The 21054-nt window shown below is 35.2% G+C and overlaps 1 protein-coding gene across 1 annotated transcript in view; it reads left to right on the top strand.

Moving 5' to 3' along the window:
* The first annotated feature begins 8020 nt into the window (after positions 1–8020).
* LOC129746254 (developmental protein eyes absent) overlaps positions 8021–21054 on the top strand; it is a 122349-nt gene continuing 109315 nt past the window's right edge. The window contains exon 1 of the mRNA XM_055739835.1: positions 8021–9171. The gene's annotated coding sequence lies outside the window, so the exon portion shown is untranslated. The remainder of the gene's footprint in view (positions 9172–21054) is intronic.

Here is a 21054-nt window from a genome sequence, read left to right as displayed (position 1 = left end):
CTCTTTTCTATCAGGTGATTCCGGTCTCCTCTCAAAACTCGTTGGTCTCTGATTTTCCCGGTTGGTGTTTAAAGTTATTTGTAAAGGTTGGCATTCATCCACCGGCAACCGAATTCTTGACATTCGAAGATTATTATTCTATTGAAACGATTAAAACCAATTCACTTTAGAAACTTTTAAAACGACGGATGACTTTTAATTTTTTGGCCCATCTCACCTCACATTTATTAGTAGCTTAACAAATTACCAGGGCTTAACGATAAAAACATAAGAATTCACATAAATTTAGATAAGAATATAGATAAAAGATTATTAATTTAATTGAAGATAAAAAATATTTTTTATTCAAAATAACACTCTTAAGAGCAAGTTCACTGGTGTTGGGAAAAAGTGGTAGAAATTTTGTCACTTTTAGCACATTTTGAAAATTTTGCCATGCAGAAACATTTTCAAGATCTGTGGCCTTCAAGTTTTTTAACAACACGTGTTGTAATTTCGCATGCTGCGATGCAAAAATAGCAATATTTCTATCACACACGGCTGAAATAGAAACAGTGCTGTAAAAAAATACAACGCCCAAAGATCTTGAAAACATTTTCCATGGTAAAATTTTCAAAATGTCAAAATTTCTACCACTTTTTCCCAACACCAGTGAACTTGCTCTAAGCGGGTTAGTTATTATACCGAATTATGCCCTGATAATATGTTGCGATGCTGGTGAATGGATGGCGAGATAGTCCAATATTCCCGTGAATGTAAACAAGTGGACAAAAAGTCTGTTCAGTGAAGTCTGGTAGAAATAGGTCGAAACAGGTAGAAAAGGATGGAAAAGCATTGATTCTTTTTCCAACTGACTTCGTTCGATTTCTACCATTTCGAAACGAATCCTTCTGCCGAGCTGAATCGGGTTTGACTATAGTTTCGATCTATTTCAACTTGCTTATTAAACAACGACCTGACTAGTTTGGCCACAAACATTGGCTCATTGAAAGTTGTTGACCAGTTTACAGAAACCAATTTCTACCTGAGATTGAACAAAGCTAAATTAGGTAACACAAAATTTAAAAATCGTTCGCTGGCTTCTAAAATTATAAACAAGTTTTTATAAGGAAATTCGTTCAGATTATGTTCTCGAAGATGTACTGGAGACAGGACAAGTTTGAGAATATTATTGCTATTGGGAATGACAAAGGGTCAAAGCCTGCAGTGAACCGACAGAACCAGTAGCAGCGTGGAATCTTACAGCAAGGCTGACGAGAAGCCAGGAGATTGAAGGATAAGTTCTTTGTGATCCCGATGTTAAGACCTTCGTCCTGATTTAGTTTAAAGTCCTCCCTAGAGGCTGTTGTCTTCCCTTTGGTGGCAGCAGTTCGAAAGCTTGGCGCTAGTTGAACAGTATCGGAACATCGGATGAATTGCCAACCCAGTTGAGTCTTACGGAGAGATGCAGCGCTTTTAGAATTTCAGAAGTCCAGAAAGGGATCCGTCCTTATATTCCCTATCAAAGTAAGTTTTTAATGCCTTCTGGTATCACGAAGAAAAAAAAAACATGATTAATGTTTGCTGAGTCAAATATTTTGAGAATACAGTTAAATTTTCTTGGTGCATTTAAATATCACAGTTTAAATTGACTGTATCTCAGTACCTGATAAAGTAATAGGTTATTACTTTATCAGGTGCTGAGTATTTCTTATTTAAACTAGTTTTATGCAAAACAAATCTATAGGCTAGAAAAAGATTAATTAATTTTTTTTTTAACTTACCGGTATTTAATTTGGTGTGGGTGAGATTAGTTGTATATTTAAGCCACCTGTACAATAAACTCATTTCCAAGGGCACGTCAACTACCGTCCGATTTAACATCCGTAAATTTGTAAAGTGCATTCGACTCTAGAAAATAACGAGATGAATTTAAATACAGATAACATTTTCCAATTTGTGCGGAGGTTCATTTTTTTGAAGCATAATAACTCACTTGAATTTTCTTTCAATGATTAAAAGCTGTAATATCAGGATTTCACTATATGCTTATACTTACGAAGTGTCTGGAAAAATTTCATATGTCCAAACATGAAATCGAAACTGATTGCAACCCGTTTTCATTCCAAACTCACCGAGACAAAATTTTCGCGACTTTGTTCAATCACCAACGGGCAAACTTTTTCGAGCGGCTGTTTGACTTGCAAAGTCATGTAAACGTGTACCCATGTCAAGCCATGTAAATTCCCTTATGATCAAATGTAAAAAATTGTGTTGTTACATGAACACGCACAAGGAAACAAAACGTCCACGGAGGTTTACATGAAGTAGCTTTATAATTACATGAAATCGCCCGATTCCTTTCTACCCATGTTCTTACCCGTAATATTACATGGACTTTCAAGCGATTTTTGTTTTCGATTTCAAAAACTGAAAATTCCTTGCAACGTAATATTACATTTTTTTTTCTGTGTAGAGTGGCTCCTTATACTTCTTAATCATTTGGTTCGAAAAAAAATCAGAAAAAATCAACAGTTCATAAACTTTCAAGTCAACAATGAAGAATTTTCGAGGCGCAAAATGCGCAAAAGGAGCAAGTTTGTGCAAAATTATTTTTATCATGTCTTTTTGCATCGTAAATATCTCAAATACACGTAAACTTAAAAATCTGGCAAAAATAGGCAAGATAGTCCTTTTCATAACCAACACAACGTTACTGAAGTTTTGCATATCCGAGCTCTTTTAACGTAGCTATCACCGAAATAAAGTGCCCGGATACTAAATGATCATAGCCTTAGGTACTACTCTAGCAATTTTAAGAGAACTAGGATACACTCCTGTCTCAATTATATTGTTGAAGCACTGATAAAGAATTCTAGCGAAATCATCACAGTTATCTTTAATTAGAGAGATAGAAATTTTGTCATGACCGCGTTATTTTTTATTTTTGAGTGAATTTATTATCAAAACAACTTCATTTATCTGTTTAAAGCTCGTTGTACCTGCATATGTGAGTAAATTATTGCCTTTATGACTCTGATAGGAGTGAATGGCCCATGCGTCGTTAGACGGAAATTGTTTTCTGAAGAACTATAAAATAGATTTTTTTGAGGTTTTTAGGTGATTGATTCAAGTTTTTTGTACACATTTTAGAGCTGTTTAAAATGTTTCATAGAGAAGTAAACTATTCAAATTTTTAATTATTTCATTTTAGTAGCTGATAAAATTCCAGTGTGTTTCGATGTGCCATTTAATGATTTTCGTTAACAATAATGTTAAAGCATTTTTAAAATGCTTCATGCAGAAGATTACTATCCGAACTTTTTAAGATATTTTGAATAGCTTATGAAATAACTATGCCTTTTACGTGTTATTTACTGTAGTAATCGCAAATAAAATAAAGCTTTTTTCTAATGCATTTGTTCTGCTAAATGGTTTATTTCTTCACAGCTAAGCTCTATATCTCTATTTTTGCATGTGTTTTCAGTCATTCAACTGAACAAAATTAGCTATTCGAGAAAAATTTTAACCCTTTTTGCAAAAATTGTACGATATAAGAAAATGTCAATACCGAATTCCAACCTGATTTACAATGTTTTGGATTTTGAAAAATCAAAATTAGAAGTTGTTTTCTTGTTTTCTATTGGATTCTAAACCTTATTGTGATTTTGGAATCAAAAAAAAAATTAAATATTGATTCGAAATTATTACATTCTTCAATGTTTGAGTAGCAAGATGAAGCAACTTTTTAGCCGTTGGGTAGAATTTCATGAAAATTTGAGTGGATTTAGTTCGTATTGCATTGTTTACATCCTGCAAGTTTTAAAGTCTTGTTATCAAAACTCGCGGAAATGGTGTAGAAAGAACATTTGGTGCGTGATAAAATCTTGCGCATTTATCATGAGAACAAGCATCTCTCGCATCGTTCCATCGTTAAAACGTTCAAGTTACACAAGGCCCCTAATCGCGACGAGAAGCAGAACAAGTCCACCATAACCCGTGCCAGTAAATTGTACCTCAACATGCCGACGAAAGTTGAATGCTGGATCATGGACGACGAAACATATGTGAAGGCCGACTTCAAACAGATCCCCGCCAACCTGTTTTTTTCGGCCAAGGATAAGTTCAGCGTTCCGGAGCATGTTCGCACTCAGAAGATGTCCAAATTTGCGAAGAAATTCCTGGTTTGGCAAGCCATCTGCACGTGCGGGAAGCGGAGTATACCTTTCGTGACCCAGGACACGATGAACGGAGAGGTGTACCTGAAAGAGTGCCTCCAGAAGCGGCTGCTTCCTTTCCTGAAGGTCCAGAGAAGTACTGGGCGATTATGAAGCAGCACCTTGCAAAAAACGCTTGATTTACAGGTTGTGCAGAATCTATGGCCGGGGTTAAAACCAAAGTGCGGGCCTTTGCGTATGGACTGAAAAAAAAAATACGAGTAAAATGGTAAAATGAAGGTTTTTAGTTATTTTTCAATCCCTGAAAATTTGATGGCAATCGGATGAAAACTCGAATTTAGCGAATGAATTTTGAGTGTGGCAATTTCATCGTGGACACCCTTTAAGATAGATTAACTGTCAAAATATTATCTTAAAACATTTAACGGATTTCTAGCAGTGTAGCTGAGAACAATAGAAGAAAAAAATTCAATTTTTAATAAACATTTTTACGTAAAGTTATACATATTATTTATGATTACTTTCTAATAAGCAAGGACAGCAGCAGGCCTTTTTCGTGACCGGAAGTGTTTTATTTTCAGACGGCACATTTTTTTCTCTCTCGTTTCCGATTTTAAAAAAATCTTGAGTGATTTTCAATTTAAAGCTTGTAGAATAAATGATGATATGAGTTTCTTTTAAAAATGGGATGTACAATAAGATAAGAATATTCAAATAACAAAAGTTCTACCAAAACATGTGTAAAATGGTTTATCAACCCAGTTTTCATTAAGCACAAGATTTAACCATCTTGAAGTAAATTTCTGAGTGGGGAAGAAAAAATCACTTGTAATAGTGAATAAATCGAAAACATGGTTGGAAATTCTAAAGAAACCATAGATATTATTCCGGTATATTATCTGTCGTTTAGCTCTTGGCGAGCAGCTTGACGTGCGTTGTCAGAAGAAACAGTTTGATTTTTTACATGAAAAAGTAATTAATTTGAAGAGTTTTTGTTGAAATGAGGAAAAATTGATGCGAAGTATGAAAAGTCAATGGATTCGATCAGTTTTCATGATGATATATAAAACGTGACTTCCCGAATCGTTGCAGTTGTAGCAAAACAGGAACTTGGTAAGGAACTTCCAATTAGAGTGTCCATCGCGGGATTTCTCGACCTGGAATTCCAGAGAATCACACAATTTCGGGAATTCCCGAATCCTGGAAAACGTGGGTAGTGGAAAAATCATCGGCAGAGAAATGACACTATAAAAAAACAAAAGTATATACATATTTGACTTAAAGTTATTCACCTGAAGTTTAGCAAATCCACTTCTATCGAAAGTAAAATATCTTTCTCAATTTTGTCCAATTTTTGCTGCAAAAAGTAGTCAATTTGGTTGGTTAATGTACTACAGACCCCGTTCGATTAGCTTAAATATACCAGTTTAAGAAAGTAAAAAAATAATTTTGTGCAAATATTATGGTTAAGTTCATGTTTTTTTTTGAATAAATTGGTTTATATTAAACCATTATTGTTTTAACCGTCTGATGCATGAATTATGAAAGAAGTAAAAACTTTTTTTTTTGCTGGTGGAAATAACTTCGTTCACCTCTATCTAAGAAATTTGTGCAAATTAAATCTAAATTGTTTTTAATAGTTTTGCTTGATTAAAAAGTATTGAAAATAGTAACAATTATGTGAACATGAATATTTTGTATATTTAATGATTGCGAATTTAATTTTTGAGGTATTTATATAGTTTCATAGGTTTTACATAACAGAATTATGCTAAAAATACAATGTGACTAAAGAATACTATATATCAGCTATGATTTCGTATGTAGTAAAAACGGGTTACAATTAAAATATATTTTTTCAATTTTTCCCGGGAATAGAATGTCAGATTTTCCGATTCCCGGGAACGTTAAAATGGCTGGGAAATGGACACTCTTCTTCCAATCTTTCGCTTTTAATTTTCTTTCTTATGCTACTTTAACATTGTTCTCAAGGTTACGTAGAAAAGCCATTCTCTTTGAGTTTTGTTGATTTTATTTTGGGTTTGATACTTTGGGTTTGATGTTTAATGATCCGTTACTATGACGGCTTGCAACATGCCTCAGCTACTATTACCACGTAGTTTTCTAGAACTATTAATTAACCAAGGTCAGAGACCAGAGCTGATGGTGTACCGAAATTCTAAACGTTTTGTTTTAGACGTTGGCTGCAAATATAATGCAGAAGTTAAAATTTGTTTTCAAATAAAAGTTTTTGATAAAATTCAATATGATATTAAACTTGTTCGTGTTCCCTTGTATCGCAAAGTTTTGAATTTTTATGCATAAAAATCTCATTTCCATCCTCAAAAGGACGACTTTAAGGATTGGCTTCTTAAAGTCGTCAAGGAGCACACAAAATTAGTATTTGTGCTCCCAATGATAAAATATTTGATAATAATTAATAATCACAGAAACGTAGTGTATTGTTGTCCATATTTCTTCCTCTATGTGTTCCAGTTGTCTCTGCGTCCAATACTGCACAGTGGGCCCGGCCTTGTAAAGTTGAGTAGTATATGTACTTTTACTGTGCATCACAAGCATTAAGCATAAGCATAAGCAAGCATGTTTCAAGGTGACTATGTCAGTGTTCATGGAATTGTCTTTCAAGTTATATACTTTCTGAACCCTCAGTTTCTTAAAAAGAAATCCGGCAAAACACTCCTTCAACACTCATTACGATGCGTGCGTAAATTATGCTTCACCCGGAATTTTGAGGAAATTCCATCATCGTGTAAATAGTTAAACATGCGAAATCAGCGTAAGTAATCCGATCTTCGGGGAAAGCTTCCACCATCACCAAAATCAGGAACACAACGAGCAACAACAACGAGGCTACGAAACAACGCAACGGCTACACTCGATCGGCCTGCTGACATTGTCCCAATAAATTCTCGACCGCCGTCAAGAGTCGAGGTACCTTGGCAACGGAACATACCCCCTAAATGGCAACAATATAGAGCCCCGTTCGTGTAGTATGCGAAAAGAATACCTCCTCGACACGCGGGGAAGCGAACAGTGTGTTGCCGTGGTACTTGCTCAAATAACAACAACTTGCTGTACATCGGTTGTTCTTCGCCTCTCTCGGTGTGTCGCGTATTTTACATTGTTGTCGCGTTGTTTGTAGGTTCTTTAAAAAAATTTTGCTCGCTTTTTTATTGCCACGCACCACCCGCACAAACGCGTTCTGTTTCAACACAACAATTAAACCTGCAGCAAAGGAATATCTCGAACTCGGTCCTCCAGCCGAACGGCCATGGTAAGGGGGGTTGAGAGAAAATGGTGGGTTGGATTACGAAACGATCCGAATGCCGGTCGGGTGGGCTGAAGTTAAGGGTGGTATGGTCTTATTTTGTGTTTTTCCTCCGGTTGCGCAGAAACGCATAGGTTGTCCTCGACGGTTGCCCGCGGCCGACCATCGACTATGATTCTGATGTTTGTGTGAAGTTCTTCAAATTCTACCGAAGCACTCATACACGCTCGCTCACAGTAGGCTGCTCGTGAAGAAGACAAGACTGAGCATAGAATGAGCAACTACAACGGTGTCGGAAAAGTGAAGTCGGTGCCAGCTAGGGACGAGGGAAAAGACGGCGCTCGGAAAATTGTGCAAAGAAAAGGCAAGGAAGCACTCACACAGTCTTGTGCCGTTTGGTGGTGTGCTGGTGTGGGCCAGAAGCAGTGTAAGAATAGGGCGTACAAGGCAGAACCAAACCAGACCCGATGGGACCGGCCAACCAGAGCACCGATCAGAGACGCAATCATAAACACGTTCTCCCAATGGAATAGGTGGTAGTGGTAGGAAGGAGGACAAAAAATCTCCGAACAACGGCAACGATTCAGTTCATGTTTTGCTCTCTCGTCGAGAGGATCGTTGTCCGTTTTGTCGTGTTTCGTGGCTCTTTTTGACCGAAGTTACGAGATTTTTCCTCCCTTGGTGTCTAGTCGGGGTTTCTGGGAAAGCATTAAAAGAGGAATAGGCGCGTAAAAAATCGGAGCCTTATGTGGAAGGACCTCTGCCAGCAGCCTCGTGATAGAGATAGGAAGAAGACATTTGCTGCCGCCGAGACATATGCTTGCCAAAACAAGACCTTGGTACAATCCGGGTACGACTCGGACAAAGGAAGGCTCAAATTACATCGGATCCTCTGTCCCATTATCGATTCATGGGACAAATTAATTCGGGTAAGAATTGGTAGTTGGAACCTAAAGAACGAAAGCCAGTGGAAGAAAATCCTGCCCCGAGTGTTGCCCAAGTGTGAAACAATGTGTTGAACCCGCGGATTACTAGGTGTGTGGTTAGAAGTTCAGTGGTCATTTCCACGACACTCGGTGCAGTCGTTATGCAATATGTATACTACTGAGCGGGGTACTAGCTAGAAAACACAACAGCCACAGTTCTATAATAGTCACTAGAAAGCACCTCCATTAGAAGTAAAAACGTTTAAGCGCGAAGAAAGTAGAAACGTGATAAAACTCAAGTGTCAGCAGCAGGTTACCCGATTGCGAGAAAAGAGATACGGCAAAATTAAAGGCTAAACACGCTTCAATTTTACTACTTCTGCCTATGTGGAGTAGTGTGGAAAATCCTCCCCCTAAGCCGCTTCTGGAAAGTAATCGATCAACCCGAGTGGCGGTGCCAGTTGTGCAATTTTTTACTACTTACTTACCTACCTACTTACTAATTGTTTAGTGTTGTGATTTACGCTAAGCCTAGTTTGACGACGCGAACGCAAAGAGTTGCAAACATCAATTAGCCGGCTGTTGTAATGGGATTCTTAAACCGTCGGCGGAATCACACATGTTTGTATGTTTGTTTTGATAGCTGACTGTGGATTTCAAAAACCCGGAACGAAAACAACGCCGCACTTCTTCGCAACGGAAACTTGGAATTGGTTGGCGAATTAGATTGCGGATGTTGTTTATCTACTACATACAACTCAATCGTCGTTTAGTACGATAAATCGTCGTGATAGTCAAGGTATGTTTTAATATGCTTTTTTTTGTTATCATCTGTTCAAACACTTTATTTCATCCCTTCTTTTGTATTGATAAGGAAACAATTAGATCCGTCGCATAGGGCGAAGGTTATTAGAGAAGATGATCTGGATTTAGCATCTTCAGTTGCTGTCAGTCCAGAAATCTTGAACTCGAATCAACCTATAAAGCACATATCGAAAAGAGACGAATATGAGCGGAAATTTTAATTTACTTGTTTCAGTGATGGTCAATATGCCATAATTTTTTCTTTGAAGTTTTTTTTTTAATCGTACTGCCACAAAATTAGCCGGGCGTTTAAAAGCTTTGTTTGTTCTTAACTTGAATTTGGATTTCAGAGTAATTTTCATTTTTGTATAGAACTTACAATTTGGCACTGAATCTGGTATGGTATCTTATCTTTGATACTTCTAAACTCTTCTTTTTTTAGATTTTTAGATTTTAAATTTGAATTATTTTAGCTCGAACGAAAACAAGGAGCAACTGTGCAAAACTGCATATGTCAAATGGCGCCACTTGATAATTTAAGAGCGCCTTTTTAAGTATTTTCTTGGTACTTATACTAAGCTTACCAGATTGCTCTATTTTATCTGGACTTGCTCGGATATTCGATACAAAATTTGGGGAAAATCCGATCGCGGTCCGCGTTATTTGCAAAACAAAATTGCTATAAATTTTGATTTTTACGTCCGTAAACGGAATTATTTAAGAAGGTTTTTAATTGAAAATAATCATGACCGATTTTTTAAAGCGATTCGAAATCTGCTGATGAGCTTCGATGAAAGAAAAAATCAGTTTAAAGTGTTTTCCTTCTTAGTTTTTGTTAAATAATTTAAAGATTTTGAAAAAATATCGGATATTGCCCGGTTTAAGGGTGCAAATTTTGAGATCAAATGCCCGGATTTTGCCAGATTGTTAGATAAAATTGCTCGGCCCGTATAAGTGAGTGAAAAACTCTGGCAACCTTAACTTTTACCCCTATGGCTCTTAATGTCTCTGATGGAAAGTTTGGAAACAAGTATGGAAGGTTTGGTTTGTGAACCTGAAAAAAAATGCAAACTATGTACAAGAGAGGCATTTAAAAGTTTTTTTCAATACCAAGTATTGCTAATGTAAATATTTTGATGTGAGAATTCTGACAAAGGCATTACAAATATTATAAAAGTGAAAAAGCTAGCAACTTAATTCAGTCAGAATGAGATTACATTTAACTAAAATTGTAGTGAATTCTCAGCTTCATAAGAAGAAAACGATCAATTGTAATGTATATACTAGGAAAATTTGTCAACACTTTTTTATAACTATCGTTTTATATTGATAACTTTAACAATCTCAACGTTCTCACGATTTTTGCTCAAAACAAATTGATTGTTATTTATATTTAGATAATAATCCGCAATATAAGAGACACATAATTCTCCAGAAAATCAAAAATAGGTTCTGGTTCAAGAATTATTCTTATAGACTAAGTAGTCAAGTGAACTTTTAAAGGTTTTGAAAACACTTCTCTGTATATTGTATCATTAATATTATCTTTTGAAATGTACTACGAAATGATTTTTTTTGGATAAAAATTCGTTTAATAATTTTTATTCAGTCCAATTCTTCTACATAAATCACACTTTGTTTTGATGGTGATAAAATTAAATAGATGATTTAAGTTTGAATTTGGTCACGTCATACAGCAAAATACGGAATTCAAGGTTTGCTGAAACGTTGCGACTATTTTAAATGAAAGTCCTTAATTTACACTTTATTATGTGTAGGGAGCCTACTTGGTTGAATAATTCTACTGAATCAAAGCAATCGGAAGATTCCCCCACTGAAGAAGAAAATAAGCTGTTGTCGAAATACCAGTATCTGAACTTTTCTTATACCGTGGTTTAATTGAAGGGAATCTTTCGATTGCTTAGTTTCATGATCTACACATTGTGTTGTGGAATATTATTTTATAAAGTCAGCGTCGGTGAACCATATACGTGTTTATACTGCATTACGTGTTCCTAATTTTACCAACGAGAATGTTCCTAATTTTGTTCATTTAGGAAAATCGTTAAACTGAACTTTTAACAATTACTTTGGGAAAAGGAACAAGGCAGGAAAGTTTGAAAATTTAAACATAACAGTTCATAACAGTTTCTAAGAAAGTGGTTGGTGTAGAGCTAGTAAGAAAAAAAAATACTTTGCCCATTGGATAACGTCAAACTTGTTTCCCATTTTACCATTTGTTTTGTCTATTGTTACATTTATTTAAAAACTAAAGCCATCGATGCAGAGAAGTTTACAATGTGAATGTGAATTCCAATTTTCGGTAGTTTCTAGGTTTCTTGTTCTTTTGAGGGAATGAAGGAAGCTTCAAGAGCTGCGGTATGTCAAATTTGTGTAAATTTAGATAAATATAGTGAATTATTCTTCACTTTACCCAGTCTGCTATGGCTCAATAATTCTATCTTCAAAATTCTTGAATTTTTCTGGCGGGATACTCCTAAGAGGCTTCTTGCCTATCCAGTGGACGAGTTTTTTCTTCGTTTTTTTTTGTAAATAGTCATTTTTCCTGTTGCTTTCGATAAGACGGTAGGTACGGATATTTTTTCCAGCTCTTCCGAAATGTATTCGACACGGGCCTCTAGAGCACGGCTTTTCTGAACACGTTTTCCGGATACAGTTTGTATAACTTTATGATTTTTTTAAAAAAATTAATGGAATGCATCATTGATTGATTTGTTAGTGCTTACTTACCCCAATAACAACATTACACACTGCTCACCGAGCACACAAGTTTGTTGTTGGGATAAAGATGATCGCCCGTTTTATTCTCTGGCACTAAAGAGAATGATCGTTTTGTTTAACTTGGCAAACTAATGGAATGATTTCAAACAACATCACTGATCGGAACACGCAAAATAGTTTAGAGATTGTTTCTACGGGATTTTTTACGTAAATTAAGATTTTGTCACATCAAATCGATTCTACGTGAGGCTTGAAGTAACCACAGTGTCAAGTATGCTTGATAGTTGCTACTTTACTTCATCGTGAATTTCACGTAAAGTATAAGTACATGACTTTAAATGGGATTCAAGTATTTTTGTCTTAAATTCTGAAAGCAAAAGGTTGTTGGATCAGTCAGCTGGTACCTTACTTCTGGGAAAAATGTTTGGGGAAGTAGTGTTTCGTTTTCGCCAATTCCATGATTTTCGTGGGCACCTGTTCTGCAGTTGTTTTGAAATGTACTCAAATATCGTGTGAATGAAGAAAAATGATTTTTTTCATTGGTCGGAAAACGAGCAGATTAGAAAAGTTCCAGCTGATCAAAAGGAAGGATATCGGTAAGTGTTTACACTCTGCTGAGTTTAATTCAAGATATCTTTTCCAAATATAAACGATTGATTTTTCTTTTCAAATTTTGAAAGCAATGGTTCTGGAAGCAAGTTTCCTTCCGTTGAACTGGTGGCACGGCGTTTTCGTTTTGTGGGACGGATTAGATTTAAACGGATGCCATTCGTTAAACCATTGGGAATAGATTTAATAAAAGTAATTAAACAAGTTTTTTTTTCCATTGAAAAAGACATACACCGTTTAGCCAATTTAGGCTTTACAGACTGAAAGAAATGACTTGGACAACTTAAGATTAACATTTAATATCCAGTACCGAGATAGGAATCGATCTGTATCAGGTAAATTATTACGCATTAAGATAAAGCATTTTCTAAGATTCATTTTTACTTCAATTTCTGCAAGATTTTGCCAGCTGCGTTGCTTTGTGCCGGAAGCTACAAAGTGCTTGTGTTTTACAAACTAAGTTTTTCGAAAGTGTTTGTGCCAAATAATCGTGACAATAAATTTTATTTTCTGTAAAATTTTATTTAATTTCCATTTTTATACCAACAACGATTCAAATTTCATTCCGATACTAAACACATTTATCGTAGTTTCCATCGACACATCGCGTTGAATTGAATTTAAATTCACGTAAATTGTTGGTGATGTTCGATGTTGGATGCAATTCGTGTTTTAATTCGAAGTCGGCCAGTTTTTCTTGACAAGGCTTGCGTCGTCCGAAAAAGTTTTCCATTTACGCGCGATTTTGGATCAAAACAGTATCCGATTTCGAACCGATCCTCCTGATGAATGGATGAAAATCGAACCGATTTTCATTCCTTTTTTCTGATCTGGGATGGTATGACTTTGATAAGAAACAAAATAAAGAACAACTAGAAAAAACTATTCTTAATTCATTCTTCTACTATGAACGTACTCTTTGAAAGGAGGATGGTGTGTCAGATAATGATAGAATCATACCAAAATGATTTTCCATGTTCCATGGTTTTGTCCGTTTCTCGGATTTTGTAAAAAAAAAGTTAACTGAAAGCCTCCTCTTTTCTTCCTATATTCCCAATTTTATCATCCTACTACAAGAAAGGAATTGTTTCACAGTATTTTTCGTACTCAAATACTTTTTGATGCTAAATTTGGTATCATTTTCAAGATTAATTCTCGAGTTATGCAAAAAATTTGTATGGAAGCCCCTCTTTCCCCCTTTATATCTTTCCGCTGAAAAAAGGTGGGGCTTCAATTTATTATAAAAACATTTCTCGTATCCAAATACCCTCACATGCCAAATATGGTTCGATTTACTCGATCAGCTCCAATTATACTGAAAATTGAAAGGGAGACCTCTTCTCCCCCTTTTCATTCACTTCTTTGAAGGAGTGATGAATACCAAATACTCATAGAAGCATTTCTCGTACCCAAATATCGTTCCACGCCAAATTTGGTTCCATTTGCTGTTGTAGTTCTCGAGTTATGCAGTAAAAATTGTATGAAACTCCCCTTCCTCTTTCCTTACTCCCCGCTCTGGAAGAAGGAAGGGGTCTCAATCAATCATTAGAACATGTCACGTTCCCAAACACCCGCACATGCCAAATTTGGTTCCATTAGCTTAATTAGTTTTTGAGTAATGTAAAAAAATTTAAAGAGGCCCCTCCCTCTGAATATCTCTCTACTGGCAAGAGGGAGGGGTCTCAAATAATCATTGAAATATTTTTCGTATCTAAATACCCTCCCATGCCAAATTTGGTACCATTTGCTTTATTAGTTTTTAGTTATGTAGAAAATATGAAAGAGGCCCCCCCCCCTTTCCACTGGATAGAGGGAGGAGTCTCAAATAATCATTGAAATATTTATCGTATTCAAATACATTCCCATGCCAAATTTGGTTCCAATATCTTGATTAGTTCGCGAGTTATATGAAAAATTGTAAGGTAGCCCCCCCCCCCCCTCCTATCATCCCACTGAGAGGAGGGAGGGATAATATTCATAGAAATATTCCTCGTTCCCAAATACCATCCCATGCCACATTTGATACAATTTGCTTGATTGGTTCTCGAGTTATGCAAAAAATTGTCTTTTGTTTGGGAGGCCCCTCTCTCCCTCCATGAGAGAAGGAGGGGTCTTAAACCATAATAGGAACCTTCCTCTGCCTCCAATACCCCCACCTGCCAAGTTTCACGTAAATCGATCCAGTAGTTTTCGAGTCTATAGGGAACAGACAGACAGACAGGCAGACAGAAATTCATTTTTATATATATAGACTAGCAGACCCGGTAAACTTCGTCTTACCATGTTCACTTCGGCGTCCATTTTCTATTTTCCTAGTTTTCTTTGTAATGGTCCCACAGGCCCATTTGGGTCCTTCCTCCACCCCATACTCCCCCCTTTACATTTCCCTTCTTTCTCTTTACTCGAATCGTTCCGCTTAATTCTATCAAAATTAAACAAAAGAACCAAACTCAACGGGTCTTTTAAAATCCAATTTTTATAACTTGTTAAATAAATAACTGCATGTTAATAATATGTATGTTTCATTAGCTGTATTCCACTCAGTAGATTTATTTCGTTTTGTTATATTGTTTTTAATATCGGGACAATTTTTGGAGTATTTGCCGAATATTTTGCCTAAGCTTTGGATGGTGTATTTTTTAGAGCTGTAGAAATGAAACACATAAGAAAAGATTTTTTACTAACCATTTTCAAACAGCTTATTATTCACCATCCTCATGCTTCGAAGCAGTTTGAATTAAAATCCATATTTTCACCAAATCATTTCCAAAAAGTTTCGCCTGATACTTAAGTTATAGACTTTACACATTTCAACTTAAAGTGCTCCGAACAGCACTTGTCATGGCATTAAATCTGGTGATTTTGTGTATTGCTAATTCCTTTTTTTTTCAAGCAAAAAATGCAAATTAATTCCTTTGAACTTTAACCCAATGAATCAAAGAAACGCTTGGTTTTGAAAAGAGGAAAACATATGTTTAGATATATTCACCCATTATTTTAAAGATTTTAATTCAAGCAGTTCTGATTTCTAAATTTCCTGAACATTGTTGGTGGTGATCTGCGATTTCATTTAGGATTACGTTATATTTTTAAGATTTAATAACATTTAATTGATAAGCAGATTTTTTTAAAAATTTTATAGATTGAAAATAAATAATCTGTTCAGGCTACGATGGTTTCATAAGTTCATTTTATTTCCTGGAAATTATCATATAAACAAAACCTTAATAAAAATTATGTGTCTTTTTTACTTTAAATCTTAATTTTCGAAAATGAAACACCGGTCAAATCCTAACGAATATCACCACAATTCAACTATCATATGCTCTGGAAAAAGTAATATTTTCAAAATAAATATTAGTTATGTTGACAAAAAGAAATATCGAAGTATATATTTGTCCCATTTATTGGGGCAAGTGAAAACACATAGGTCCTTTTAGATGCGCCAGTGAAAAGACTTTAAAATTAATTTAATACTTGTTCTTGTTTGTCTGTTTTATCAACTTTCATTGCTATATCCTAAGTTTTTCTTCGGAATAAATTAATGCTTGGTACTTCAATTTCACTGAATGCTGTTCAACCAAAAGACCTTTATAATAATTTTGAATATCAGCTTCAGATTCAACACTCGGGATATCCTTTCTGGCCATTTTGAAGATAAAATTCTTAAATTATAGATGTTTCATAGCTAAATTGTGCGTTTTCACTTATTCCAACTAAGAAATTACAGGAATTAATATTGTTTTGAACACTATCAGGTCATATTAAAAGTTCATCATAAAAATCTGCTGACCCTGGAATATCAATCACAAAAACACTTTTCAACAAAAAAGTGAATCAAAAGTCTCTTCTATATAGCCAAAATATGTAAAACAAAAACACACTTTTCATGTTAAGTTTGTACTTGAATTGCGTGTAAACAAACAGTAAACGTGTACACAGTTTTGGTGAATAATTTAAAAAAAAAGTTATGTTTATTTAATCAAAATTTTTTGGGCCCAACAATTTTTATATGAAGAAATAATGTATACATTTTTTGTAAAAGTTGATAGTTTGCTTAATTAGTTTGATAGTTGATAGTTAGAAATTCTTCCGGAAAATGCATCTCCTCACTTTTTGTTATTAAAAAGTAGATTATTTTATTGATAACTTCAATTTACGTTTGCAAAAAAATCAAATAGTTCATTCGGCCTTTTAAAACTTCAATTCTATCTAATCTATTTCAAAGAACAGACTCTTGTTGAGAGGACGAATGGCCAAGTTGGTTAAAATCCTCTTTAATTAAACAAATTAGAAGAGAATAGACTCCTGTTCAGTTAATGTGTCTAGCATTCCAGGCGTATTGGATTATACGAAATTGAATGTAAAGCTTCCCAATTTCTTATTTTCAAACGTCCTCAAAGTGTTATAACATTATTTCATATTTATCTTTACCAAGTTTATATTTTTTGGCAACAATTTACTACATAAATTAACACGTATTAAAAATGGTTTTGATATTTGAAATCGTTTATATGGTTTTGATTCGATCGATAAAATATCAATACGTGTCACATCTAGGCATCATTTACAAAAAAATTAGCAATAAAAAACCACATCTAGGTTGCATATCGCCCCCACGTGCATAAGAAATATAGGTACTTGCTTGAGAAATAGGCGCCTAATTTTTCAATTTTTCCAGCGGTCAATGAACAGTATGCTTTGGTTACTATTATCTTGTAACGACGTTTGCTAGCGACGCCTCGCCCATGGAGACGAAAAACAAACCCCTCGAAGAAAAGAAAATCTCTAAAAATGGATGCCCGACTTTTCAATTTCAGATTTTGGCAAAACAAATATTATATGTTTTATTCGATCAGCAAAATAACAACCTGAGTCACATCTTGGCGTCATTCATAACCATGTGCTGTAGAAATGAGCTAGGAATCAAGAACAAAAAAATCACATCAAGGCTTCATATCGCCACCACTTGCATTGAAAATATGCTTGGTTGAGAAATACGCGCCAAAATATTCTCACTGATCAGTATGCTATGCCATGGTTACTATCTTCTAACGACGTCTGCTCGCGACGCCTCGACCTTGGAGACGAAAAACAAACCGCCCAAAGGAAAAAAAATCTAAAAAAATGGAAGCCATGACTTTTATTTCATTCAAAAAACTACAAATTTAATTATTACGGACAACTGATGCGACTTTTTGTTGTTATTATTCGATATAAACCGATTCGCATGGCTACAGAATATTCTAAAAATAATTTCATTCGAATCGTTTGGGTTATTTCGGAGGAGTAGTACTACAAACACCGTTACAAGAGAATTTTATATAATAGATTTCAAGCTATATTTACCAATTTGTTTAGTTTCTTGCAAATTGAGCATCATTCCAAAACTTGTTTCAGAATGAACAAAAACAGCTTAACTGTCATAAGCGGCTTCGGAAAACTGGCAGGAGATTTTTTATTTACCTTTTTTCTAGGTGAATTTTCCAGCTCAATTTAGGTAGAATTCACCGCGCTTCGAGGTAAGCTTTACCTCGAAGAGGTAGAAACTACCTCATTTAGATTTACGTTTTATAGGTGAATTGTAGCTTTTTATTCAACTCAATTCAGGTAAAATTCACCTCGCTAAGAGGTAATATTTACCTTTATCGGATAAAGAGGTAATATTTACCTTTATCGGATAAACTTTTTTTCTCGGTGAATTGTAATCTTTTTCTAGCTCGAATCAGGTAAACTCTAATTCTCTGTGAGATGAGTTTCACTTCGAAGAGGTAGAAGTTACCTTTTTTTTGTTTCACTAGCGTTCACCTTTTTATCTCGGTAAATTTTACCTTTTATAATTATTTCCCGTGTATGACAATTTAGACTTTGTAAAGCTTACACTTACACTGGAGAAATCTCTATTGCATCCTAAATAATTATTTGTTTTAGCTTGTATAACATGACGATCTCCGGAAAATAAGATTAAAATTATTTCAATACCTTTAATTTATAGAACAATTCGTTTTGAATAAATTGCTCCATAAATTTGTTATTATTGTTGAAAACATTTAAAAGACACTGATCTGAAATTTCGAATAATCTATTTTAAGACAATAATTGTAGTCAGTTATCTCCTGGACTTACCTAAAGGAACATTAAGCAAAGTTCCCTTCCGCGGTAAAGGATTCCCCTTTCTATTTTCTTCTCTCGCAAAGTTATCTTAACTCTCCAAAGCTGTTCGCAAAATATTAGCTTTGGAGAAATTTCACCTGTAGTTCGATGGCGTTCCCTTAGCCAATTTAGTTGATATTAGATGCATTGTGGAGGTTATTGATTCTAGTTTCTCAATATTTCAAAAAAATCGATATGTTATAGCAGGTTACCAGGAATTGGCTTCCAATAAAAAAAATCAAAAAACAATTTTTTTTAATGTATAACTACTGACAGCTTTGTTATATCGATGTGTTTTATTGAATTTTAGAAGCGTTTTCAGCGATGGTTAAATATATTGGAATTGAATGAAAGTATTGACCGCAATCTCGGAGCTTCCGGTAGAAAAAAAAGTCTTACTTATAAAAAGGACTTTTAACTAAGTATTGCTTTGCTTCTCTGTTACTCTCTGTTCCAAAACTCAAATTTTAGTTTTTTCTTTTAAACTTGATCATCATTTTCATAGAACAGTCTCTCAAAAATCTCAGTTCTTATATGTACTTGGTTGGATCAATGGATCATTATGATGTTTGAATGTGCGTTCCGGGTCATATTGACCCGAACAGCTTTGGAAGGTTAAACAAACAATTGTAATCAACCAAAATCAATTTTGGCTCTTTAAAATCTATGGATAGGAGCCGTTCCAAATAAAAAAACTATAAAAAGAAAGTTTTCGGGGCTGCAGTAAATTTTGAACAAGGTCTAACCCAAAATAAAATTTAATTTCTAACAGCTAACTGTCCATTTTGGCTAGAGAAATTTCCAAGTAGGTACATAAAAAACTTTGTAGATTTATGCGTTTTTTTAATTTGATTAAACAAGTCAAAATTAATTGCAGAATTATGACTCTATAGCAAATTGTGCAAAATGAAATTTTGAGCAATAAAGTTGCAGATATCAAAGAGAGATCACCTACAATGTTCCTAAATCGATATGAACCAACAGGAATTAAAGGAAACGATTTTTTAAATTCTCTAAAAGAATCAGATATATTTTCAAATTTGCCCAGAGATGGGTCTTGATTGAAACATTCAGTATGCGAAATTTGTTTGTGGAGATATGAAACCAAAAACATGCGAAAAAAATCGCCTTGTCTCCCGATAGAATTCGAACCCACATCTTTAGCCTCTCTGGGACCCATATATCAACATTATAATACAGGAGACAACCTGGCTTATGAAATGTTGATGCATGGGCCTCGGAGAGGCGCAAGATGTGGGCATACCGGGAGACAAGGCAATTTTTTCGCATGTTTTTTAACATCAATTTTTATCTACTCCAATAGGGCAAAAACATATTGATCTAAAAGTAATGTACAACAGCCTGGTAACAAGCTTAAGAATTTTTAAGATGATAAAAAAAATCCCGAATCCAGTCAACGAGAGAACCCGAAGAACGTCATAAGCGCTTTTGATCTGATTCCTACTACCATCTACCTGTACTTAAACGGAACGCACATAATCCTTTCAAGTTTGGAGTGGTCCTCTGAAGTTTTTTTTTCGAATCTTCATATCGAAGGAGGACTTATACCTACCGGGTGTGGATCATCGGTCTTTATTGGTCGTCAATCCGCGGTCGTTTATGCGCGGCTTAACTTGTTTCGGGCTGGTTTTTTTTCGGTTTCTTACCGTAGGTGAAGCATGTTTGAAGGTAGGAGAGCGTCTTTCAGATTGATAGTGGCCTGTATGAATAAAATGTAGTTGAAACTTTTCACTGGCATTTGGTGTCCCCGGAACAAAACTACCAAGCACATGACTTGTTTGATTCAGAATGATGAAAACGTTCATATGTTGAGGATCGGCGAGCTGACCAGATGACGGACTGCCGAGCATGGAAAAGATCAACCGAACAGAGCAGAGCAGAGCAGGATTGGCGATGCGTGATGGAAGAACCACCGGCAGGCAGACAGGCGCAAAGATCAGCTCAACCGATGCGTAGCCTCCGAAAGGTCTGAAACACTGCTGCGTCGTCTTAACCGCCGCCAATGATGACAACGACGTGCCGCCGCCGCCGGCTTGTTTCGAAAATCAAACGGGTCTTTGATTTTGTCTACCACTGCCCTAGGATACGTCCGCTGATGGTAGAAAATCTTGTTGGTACCAAAAGATCAAACAAGTTACTCGAGACATTTCAATGAAGGTTCGTTTGCCGAGTTTATTTCAAAATTAGATTATTTTGAAGTAAAAAAACATATAAACCTTTTAATAATCAATATTAATTTTAGCAAGTTATTTAATGCCTGCTCTCAATAGCGCCATAACGAATTGCTTGGAACAACAATTAAACTGTAGAGGCGTAAAGTAAGACCAAATTAAAATTTCCTCATTTATGTCGC

Source organism: Uranotaenia lowii, chromosome 2 (genome assembly GCF_029784155.1).
Source record: "Uranotaenia lowii strain MFRU-FL chromosome 2, ASM2978415v1, whole genome shotgun sequence".
In the NCBI taxonomy this organism is placed as follows: domain Eukaryota; kingdom Metazoa; phylum Arthropoda; class Insecta; order Diptera; family Culicidae; genus Uranotaenia; species Uranotaenia lowii.
This window is presented reverse-complemented; position numbering and strand designations above follow the sequence as displayed.